Below are 9,707 nucleotides of genomic sequence, written 5' to 3'. Positions count from 1 at the left end.
GGAGGGATGCTGCAGGCCAAGGCACCACCTGGGTACCAAATGGGTACCCAGCCTGGGGAAAGATGCTGATGCGGAGGGGATGCAGGCGAGGCGCCTGGCTTTGGTTGCGCAGCCTGCCGGTTACCAGGAGGCGCTTCCCAGCCAGCCAATCGCCGCCGCGCGGGGCCCCGGTGATTTGCATGCGACCGATTGACGTCGCCCGGGGGCCAATGAGGAGCTCTGGGGGCGAGTTCCTCTTCCACGAGGACGAAGATGGTGTAAGCTGGCGGAGGTGCCTTTGCTGCTGCTGAGCTGCTGCTGCTGCTGTTGTTCTTGCAGGTGCGGGGGACTAAACGGGCGGGTGCACTGGGGGTCTGTGCATGGTGAGGGGGAGGCTGTTTGCAATTGTGGAGAGGAAGGGGGGCGGTCTTAATGCTTTGCAGTGGGGACTGTCCGGGAACGATCATTTTGTGCTTCTGGTTTAGCGGAGGCACAGGCGCCCTTGACAGGAAGTTGAGGGTGCTTGGGATTTAGGGTGCCACACAAAGAAGCTATTTAGCTTCTTCTTCTTTTTCCTAGTGGGATCAGCGAGTTCTTCTGTGATCTCCTGCTTTGCTTCCTGGCTGTTAGACTTCCAGATCTGTAAATGCTGCAGGCTGGCAGCACGGTCATTGTTTGCGCGTGTTGTGATCTGCCCCTGAGATCTGTCACCTTCTGTTCTCCCAAACGCCAGCTGCAGTGCCTCAGCACAGAGTCAGCCGGAGGTAATAAAAGAGAGAGGAGGGTGGGATCCAGAGCCTGGCTCCTTGGTTTTGCCTCTGGGTGCGAGGTTTTCGTAACTTGCATTTTCTTTTTCGAAAATGCCTGAAGAAGCTCATCGATTGCTTCCCCCTTCCGATCGCCCAAAGGGAGTGCGATGGTGGATGGATGGGCGACCTGTTTGTCTCTTGTAGGAAGCCGAATGCAATTCTGCTATACCTTTTAGGGGCGCGGCATCTCAGAGGCCTGTAACCTGACCTCTTTAAGATTCCTGGTGGCTAAATGGCATGACGGCTGCCTGGTTGGGGTTTTTTTGTTTGTTTCTTAAGGTTTTCTTTTTTAAAGGATTTTAAGGAAAGAGAGAGATTGCTACTGGGTGACTTGCTTTCCCTCAGCCCAAATAACAGCAACCAGATTTGATTTACCTCTAGAGAGTAGAAATGTATAGAAGTGGCCACAACATTATTTCCTAAAACATGGTTTTGTGTATTGCCATCCAGCATTGCTCTCAAATGCCTTTGTTCCATCTGGTTGGCCTCCGAAGGAGTACAGCAGCTTTTGCCAAGCTGGTGCCCTCCTGATGGTTTGGACCACTATGCCAATCAGCCCCCAGCCACCACAGCTGGAGTGTAGTCCAAAACATCTGAGGGGTGCCAGGTATTGATTTACTTGTTTGTTTAACAGATTTATAGACAGCTTCCCAAAGAGGTGTGCAAAATAACAAAAAGGATAAAATGTAAGGCCAGGTTACCAAGAGCAGTAGGATAACGTCTACAAAAGTCTAGAAACAATAAAACTATACCTTACAAATTCTAGGAAGCATAAAACCATATCTGCAAATATGCAATCAATAGTCCATAAGTGTCTGGGTCACCCATCAGGGAAAGCTTTCCTGAATAAAAATGTCTTTAGAAGGTGCCAAGACGTCATGGTGCTCAGCTCTGACCTTCTTTTCATCTGGTTATTGATTCCAGAGGGCTAGGACTGCAACGCTAAAAACCAAGTTTCTAGTGAAAGCTCAGCACACCACCTCCGAAGCGTGACCTACTCTCAGCAGTTCCTCATCGGAAGAGTGCAGATGCCAGGCACAGATATGTAGGGCGAGGTGCTCCCTTGGGTAACCTGGCCCCCAAGCTGTTTAGTGCTTTAAATGCTAAAAGCAAAACCTTTTAGCATTTAGTGCCCAGTGGCATATTGGCAACTCCCTCAAAAGAGGTGTTATAGGGTGTCAGCAGGATAACCCAATCAACAACCTTGGTTGGTGAAAGCTGAGATACGGAATGGATCAGAGTGGATCAGACTTGGCAGGGAGGTATTAGTTCATAAAGAAAGATTGTGGCAGAGTTTCATAACGCCTTCGGAAGGTAGTGTGTCTTAGATGTCAGGAGGGGAAATGCAATGTGTCCGCAGAGGGTCTTGGATATATTCGAAATTAAAAAGCCAGACCTCCTAAAGATGGTATACACTATAGGTTTAAGAACATGTGGTTACTTCTTTTAATACAACATAATAGGGGGTTGTACTATATGACCCTTTGGGTACCTGCCAATTCTATAATAACTCGAGAGGTGCTCTCCAGGATATACCTCTGTGCATGAATGTAAATAGTCTGGCAGCTTTTCCTAGCTGGCGGAGGATTCGGAAATTTGAAGATGGCTGAGCGAGAAGTCCAGTGGCCCTTCTGAGGCTTGTCCATTGATTGTGGCTTCCATGAGCTCGCTCACAGAAGCTTCAGCCGCGGTGAGCCTGTTCTTTTTGCTGCTTCAGCCATCTGCTACTGTGCACTGCCTCTCCCCAACCCATCTTGGTAACTCACATCATAGGAAGTTGCCTTATAATGAGTCAGACCACTAGACCATCTCCATCCATATTGTCTACACTGACAGGCAGCAATAGCTGTCCATGGTTTCAGGCGGGAAGTCTCTCCTACCCTACATGCAGGTGCCATTGGGAATTGAACCTGGGACTTTTTGCATGCAAAGCAGACTCTCTACCACTGAGCTACAGCCCTTTCCCATCATGGCGAAGATGTAAAGAGAGGAGCATTTCTGGAGCAGTGCAAGAAGCAACAGAGGCGAATATGGCTAGGCCTGCAACAACTGAGTTGTTTTTTTGTGTGTTTTTTAAGGCATCATAATAGTTATTCTATTTCTTTATATTTATTTGCTTGTTTATATCCCACCCTTCCTTCCCAAGGACCCCAGGGCGACAAACAGATATACAATGTGAAAAGCAAAACAAAAGCTTTCTAAAACAGATCAAAACATTCTAAAAACAATTAAAACATTGAAACATCTGAAAGCAGTTACAGTTAAAAGCATTCTAAGAGCAATTTCAGTTAGAAACATTGTTCCATCCACTGGATCACAGGGTTGTCTGGAAGGATATATGATTCTATGATATTTCTTCAGCCGCCAAATGCCTGGCTAATAATGAAAAGATAGTACAGTAGTGATGGAGGCAGGTGCACCTCACCAGGGAGGACATTCTACAGATGAGGAATCACCGCTGCAAAGGCCCTGCCATGGGTCAGTGCCAACCAGGCAGGCCTTGGTGGCAGTACCACCAAGAAGACTTCACCTGATGATTGTAGGGTCTGCCAACCCCTTGCCACACAAGCGGCCTTCAATGTGTGTGACGCCTCTCAGCATGCCGTAAACAAGTCAGGTCTCTGCCCCAAAGACCTTACCATCAATATTTCAACAGCTGGATCAGACCAAAGGCTCATCTAGCCCTTAATGTCCTGTTCTCACAGTGGTAAGCCAGATGCCTCAATGGGAAGCCCACAAGGTGGTTACAAGTTCAACAGCACTCCTCGCCAACTGGTATTCAGAGGCCTGTACTTTCTCTGATACTGGAGGCTATATGCAGCCATTGTGATTAGTATCACTGACAGCCTTATCCTCCTTGGTGTGTTTCTCTAATCCCCTTTAAAAGCTGTCTCAGTTGGCAGCCATCGTTACCACTTGTGCTAGGAAATTCCATAATTTAATTACATGTGACGTGAAGAACACCTTCCTTTTTCCCATCCTGGATCTTCAGACATTCAGCTTCATTTGGATGCCTCCAGCACCTAGTACTAATAGAAAGAGAGAAGTTTATCTCTATTTGCTTTCTCCCACAGATTATTTTGTACATGCCCCTCTACTTTTTCTGACCAAAGTGTTGTAATCCTTCCTCATAGAGGAATTGCTCTGTACAGACAAGAAAAAATGAGCGTTAGGCTGCAGGGCTGCTTGGGTACATATTTAACCTCATGTCTGAAAGCAAAATAACCCAATCTAGAGAGCAGCATCACCTGCCTAATCGCCTATGGTGAGTTAACAAGTGCCCCTAGGCAACCGTGTGTGTGTGTGTGTGTGTGTGTGTGTGTGTGTGTAGCCTTTAAAACTAGCCATTCATGCTAATAAAAATACTTGTGATCAGGTGGGTGAGTCATCGTTTTACTTTGCATGTTCTGTGCCATGAAAACTGAATCACAAAGTTGTTGCTGCACATAGAAATATTTGCCAAGAGGCTCCTTCTCCTCCATCCCCATAATCTGTGCTTTCTGGCTTGTTTTGCCCATAACCCTTTCCCGAAAACTACAAGGCTGAGTTCCCCCACCCACCTCCTTCTTACTCAACTTCCTGCCTAACATACCAAGCTTTTCACCTCCTCCCCGACTCTGACTTCAGCAACCTCCAACGTTGCTAATGCATGGCAGGAAGCGGCTGGTTTTGCGTTTTCTGGTTGGCACCGCCTGTGTCAGTTGGATGCTGCTGCTGCTGTCACATCAGTGTGCGCTCTTGGGGGATCACTTGAATAATTTAGGAATGTGTGTCGTGCAAGAGGAGGTGGTAATGGTGGTGGAATTTACCGTGATCGTAGAATGTACTGTAGAGTTGGAAGGGACCACAGGCGCCATTTGGCCCAACCCCCTGCAATGCAGGAATATTTTGCCCATCATGGGGCTCAAACTCATGACCCTGAGATTAAGAGTCTTGTGCTCTACTGACTGAGCTATCCATGCATGCCCCAAAAGACAAAGAAGGCCAAGGGAGTGACAGGACAGGAGCTCCTGGAAGTTGAGGTGTTGCATTTACATTCTTAAAAGATCCATTGGCTTGGCTCATTTCTATTAAGCAATGCAGTGTTGGCCAATCTTGATGTAACCAATGCCTGCTGTTTCCTGAATTAAAAGGGGAGGCACCCCTTACTTCTGCACCCCTGAAGGGTTTGCTTTGCGAGAGAGAGAATTACCCAACCCTCACAGGAGCCTGCCTCCTATTTTTCTGCACAAGTCACTGATCTGGAAATGCCTCTTGGCCAGAAGCAAGCAAGCCCAGAGCGGTGACTCGTGCAGAGAGGAAGCAGGCAGCCCAACCCCCCACCCACCCACCCACCCGGTGAGGGTGGATAATTCTGCTGCATCTCTGCATCAGGGGAATAGTTGGATCATTCAGTCACATGTCCTGCAGAAGAGATGCAGATTCATCCTCAACCTCAGCATAGTTGCAGCCTGAGTAGTAAACCATGCGGAGATGCAGATGGAACATATGACAGCTTTGGACTTATGTGAGCCTTTAATGATTTAATAATTTAATTTGTTTCTCTTAGCCTGCTATGTTCCAGCCTGCATTTTTCTCTTTTTTAATGAAGCGACAGAACTTGAGTATTCTCCCATAACAATGAGCAGATAGCTGAAATACTGAGAACTGTATAGGACAGAGATGAGCAGATGGCCACTCACTTAGGTTCATTAATTTCCACGAGTCTTCTCTCAATAGGACTTAGCTGGATACAAGCCTTGTTTTGCTTAGATGGCACAAGACTGTTTGGGTTGTATCAACTAATCTTTATTCAGAGCAAATCTATAGAAATCAAGGGTCTTGGGTTAATCATGTTCATTAATTTCAGTGGATCTACTCTGAGTAGGACAGTCCTTTGGATACAGTCCTTTGTGGGTTTTGCTGTAACAGGCTAACATGGCTAGCCTGTGACACCATAGATTTTTTTTATTTAAAAAAAAACTGCAAGAGGGTTGGACTGGATGAGGCTTTGGGTCCCTTCCATCTCTACAATTCTATGGTTCTTTGAAATATTTTTTAAACAGTAGAAAAGAAAAGAGACAGGCTATTGCAGATAAATGAACAGGGAATACACAAGCATTCTCTGAGCTGAAAGCTCCTTGCCTCAGATCTTGAAGGGTTCGGTGATGCATTTAAAGCACATTCATACCACTTTAGCAGTCCAAAGAATCCCGGGAACTGTAACAGAATACAATCCCCAGCACCCTTAACAAACTTCATTTCCCAGGATTCTTTGAGGGGGAAGCCATGATTGTGTGCAAGAGTGTTGCAAGAGTGCTTGACATGTAGGGTGTAGGTGGTCCCCTACCTGCCAATCAAAACAGACAGTACTGGGGATGATGGGCCAATGGTTTGACTTGATGCCAAGGAGTGTGTTTGTTTGTTAGGAATTAACCCTGCTCACTCCTGCGCTGGGTTCTGTTTCTTGGTCATGAAATGATGTGGTGTAACCTAAAGAACTGTACTGTACTGCCCTTTGCACTGTCGGTTGGGTTTTCCTGTTGTTAATTTACAAGTGGCTTTGATTTTGCTGCGGATCAAGAAAAGCTGAGGATCATCTACTAAAATAGCAAATAAGTAAATCAGATAAAACTGTGTTTCAGGGAAGGGGTGCTCTCCTCTGGTGCAGAGTCCAGTGCATGGTTAGGCAAACTAAGGCCCGGGGACCGGATCCAGCCCAATCACCTTCTAAATCCAGCCCGCGGATAGTTTGGGAATCTGCATGTTTTTACATGAGTAGAATGTGTGCTTTTATTTAAAATGCAGCTCTGGGTTATTTGTGGGGCCTGCCTGGTGTTTTTACATGAGTAGAATGTGTGCTTTTATTTAAAATGTACCGGTATCTCTGGGTTATTTGTGGGGCATAGGAATTCGTTTTTGTTTTTTTTCAAAATATAGTCTGGGTCCCCACAAGGTCTGAGGGACAGTGGACCAGCCCCCTGCTGAAAAAGTTTGCTGACCTCTGGTCCAGTGCAACATGGCCTAAATCAGCTCCTTGCAATATCTTTTCTTCCACACATTTCAAAGACGAGGCAAAGCAAGGAAGGTGATTTGAGGTCCTGCATGAGCTGAAACCCAAAACCAGATGCTGGACAGAAAGCCTTTGGCATGGCCAAGTTGGAAGCTTTGTCTCTGGCATCAGATGTTTAGTGTCTGGTTTGCTTGTGAATATGGAAATTACACTTGATTATAACGACTGATGGGTAAGGAAACACCTATCCACTGAGGTTTTTATTTTATCATAATCATTTATAGGCAACATATATACATAATTATGTTTTGAATGGTATTGCTCCAGTGGTGTGTTTGCTGCCTTGGGCTCCATTAGCAGGAAGGGTGGGATGTAAATAGACTAGATAAACAAGCAAATCTAAGCTTGTAACTATTATGTCATGTGGCAGTGAATTGTTGTTGATATCTGTCTGTCTCAAGAGACAATGGAGTGCGTTTCCAGCAGTCAGGTCAAACCACTGTGTTAGCAGCACCAAGCTGAAATCCCTTGGGCAATGTGTATGGAGGTCCTGGGCTGCCCAGATGAGAACCCCCCTCTCGGCCTCATTGATGTGGTCCAAAGAGAGCCAAGCAATATATTTGGGTGCCAGCTTGTCTGCAGGAGTTGCCGGAAGGAGGCGTACAAGCCGCCATCTAACCATCTTAGGGACTCCACTCCGGATTTGTGTAGGCTTCACCCCATAGCTTTTTCTTCTCCCAAATATGTTCCACAAAGCAGCGGAGGTTTAGGATCAGAGTTTTCCTTCTCCTAGATGGGCTTACCTTCCCAGGTGAGTTCCATAAGTTAATTACACCTTGCAGGAAGAAGTTCTTATATTTATCCATCTCGGCTCTACTGCCATTCAGTTTCATTTGGCGACCCTGGGTTCTACTCCCAAGTCAGCCTCACCACACCTTCTTTAAAAAACAAAAACATCCTTTAACCCTTTTGAGTCCATTTGCATGGGTGTAGAATCTCTCCGTCTAAGCCTGCCTAGTGTCTTAGGAAGCTATGTCTCCATAACTGCCACCACCAATGCCATCTTATTGCCTGTGTGCAGGGGTGGTGGTGGGTGGGGACCTCCTTTCTCCCCCACCCTTTATCAGCTGGAGAAATGCAGGGGAGGCAAAGGGTTGTGGAAAGAAAGAGAGCTCTTTCACCCTCAGAACCGGCAAATTATCCAAGGTTCTGGTGTTTGGCAAAGACGTGAGCACTTTTGAAGGCTTTTGTCTCTGGGCGACAGCAGCCGGCCGGCTGCCTCTGTGAAGAAGTGCTTGAGTCACTGTGAACTCACTGAAAGATTTCCCCGCAGGCAAGGACACTCTCTCTCTCCCCGGCTGAGCAAATTAAAGGACCGTGATGCCTCTGATTAAATATATATTTCAAGAAATGAATAGCTGAAAAGGCTGGCAGCTGGCTGTCAGGCAGCATAAGAATGAGAGGCTCCCGTAGCCTTTGAGCAGCGCAGAGGGCGTCCTCCGAGATCCTCTGCCAAACCTGAGGAATGAGGTTTTCCAGCATGGAACTCCTAGGCTGAAAGGGCTGGAGACCCTGAGCAGCAGGCGAAATGGAGCTGCAGAGGCAGTTGGGGAAGGTCCAATGCTCAGTTCTGCTTTGCATGCAGAACATCCTCAGCCTCTCCAAATAAAGGCCGCTGCCCAAGACTCTAGAGAGTTGCTACCAGTGTAGACAACAGGCCTGATTCAGCTGGTTATTCTTAGGTTCTCTGCTTAGGCATGGGGAACCTGGGACCCTCCACATGCCATTGGACTGCTACTCCCATCACCTCCAACCACTGAGTATCCCTTGCCCTCTTAAAAAATCAGAAAGGAGGGGGAAATAGTGGGGGGGAAGGGAATGAGCTGGATTAGCTTTTCAGATGGAGAGATCTTTTGCAATGCCAGGGATTGAATCTCAGGCCTTCTTGAGTGCGAAGCAGGTGACATCCTGGGCCAATAAGACTTTTCTCCAGGCTTTGGGTACCAGGTTTCATGAAACATGAAAAGAGCTTCCGCAGTTCAGTTGATTGCATTGATTCAGGAAACTCTGACTCGGAAGAGCTTGCAGCTGGGCATCAGAGATATTTCTGAGATGAAGAGCCCTGGGAATGCTGACTGCGATGGGTGTGTGCTTTCCAGGTACGTGGGTGGGCTGCTTGGCAGAGTGTTATTGGGATGCATCAGCATTGATGGATCGAGTACATCAATGTACCTATGGATGTCTGCTAGGGAAGCAGGGAAAGAGAGAGAGCGAGGGCTTCTGCGTCTGGCAAGAAGAGTCCTTAGAGTCTTGGATAATTTATCTCCCCACCACCACCACTACCATAGAGCAATAGCACAGCTTCTGCCTTGCAAGCAGAAGATCCTTGGTTCAGTCCCCAATGACACATCCAGGTAGGGTTGGGAGAGACTCTTTCTTAAAATCCTGGGAAGCCACTGCCAGTCTATGGTGAGCTCAATGGACCAGTGGTTTGACTCAGTATAAGGCAGCTTCCTATGTTCCACCCTTAGGGATGTGGTGGGAGAGAGTTAAGTTTGGTTCGCATTTAAATGAAGACCTACCTAAATCACAGTTGAGGAAACAATAGATGGATTGGAACGCAGCAGTTCTTCAAAATTTACCCTTTGCAATGCAGTTCTCCGACTCAAACTTATGTGCATGCTGGGGGGAAAGTGTGTAAAAATCCACACGTTAGTAAGAAAATAATGTACAAAACTGTGTGGTGTTAGGGGAAGTTGATTGGGGGAAAATGTGATTATTTGCCAAAGAATGCTTACCAATATGCACACTAAAATACTGATGAGTAAAGTATGTGGGTGCATAAATCTCTCTTTCCCTTTCCTTCCTTCCCATGGAGTCTTCTGTCTGACATTTTGAAAGCTGTTGCTCATTTTGAGTCCAATGCC

At 46.8% G+C, this 9,707-nt stretch overlaps 1 protein-coding gene across 4 annotated transcripts in view; it reads left to right on the top strand.

Annotated features, from left to right (window-relative positions):
- Positions 1–210: 210 nt before the first annotated feature.
- KCNAB2 (potassium voltage-gated channel subfamily A regulatory beta subunit 2) overlaps positions 211–9,707 on the top strand; it is a 104,244-nt gene continuing 94,747 nt past the window's right edge. For all 4 annotated transcript variants that reach the window (XM_088671788.1, XM_088671786.1, XM_060276123.2 and 1 more), the window contains exon 1: positions 211–318. The gene's annotated coding sequence lies outside the window, so the exon portion shown is untranslated. The remainder of the gene's footprint in view (positions 319–9,707) is intronic.

This window comes from Zootoca vivipara, chromosome 6, assembly GCF_965207765.1.
Source record: "Zootoca vivipara chromosome 6, rZooViv2.hap1.1, whole genome shotgun sequence".
NCBI classification, from domain to species: Eukaryota; Metazoa; Chordata; class Lepidosauria; order Squamata; family Lacertidae; genus Zootoca; species Zootoca vivipara.
Note: the sequence above shows the minus strand (reverse complement) of the source record. Positions and strands in the feature narration are given on the sequence as shown.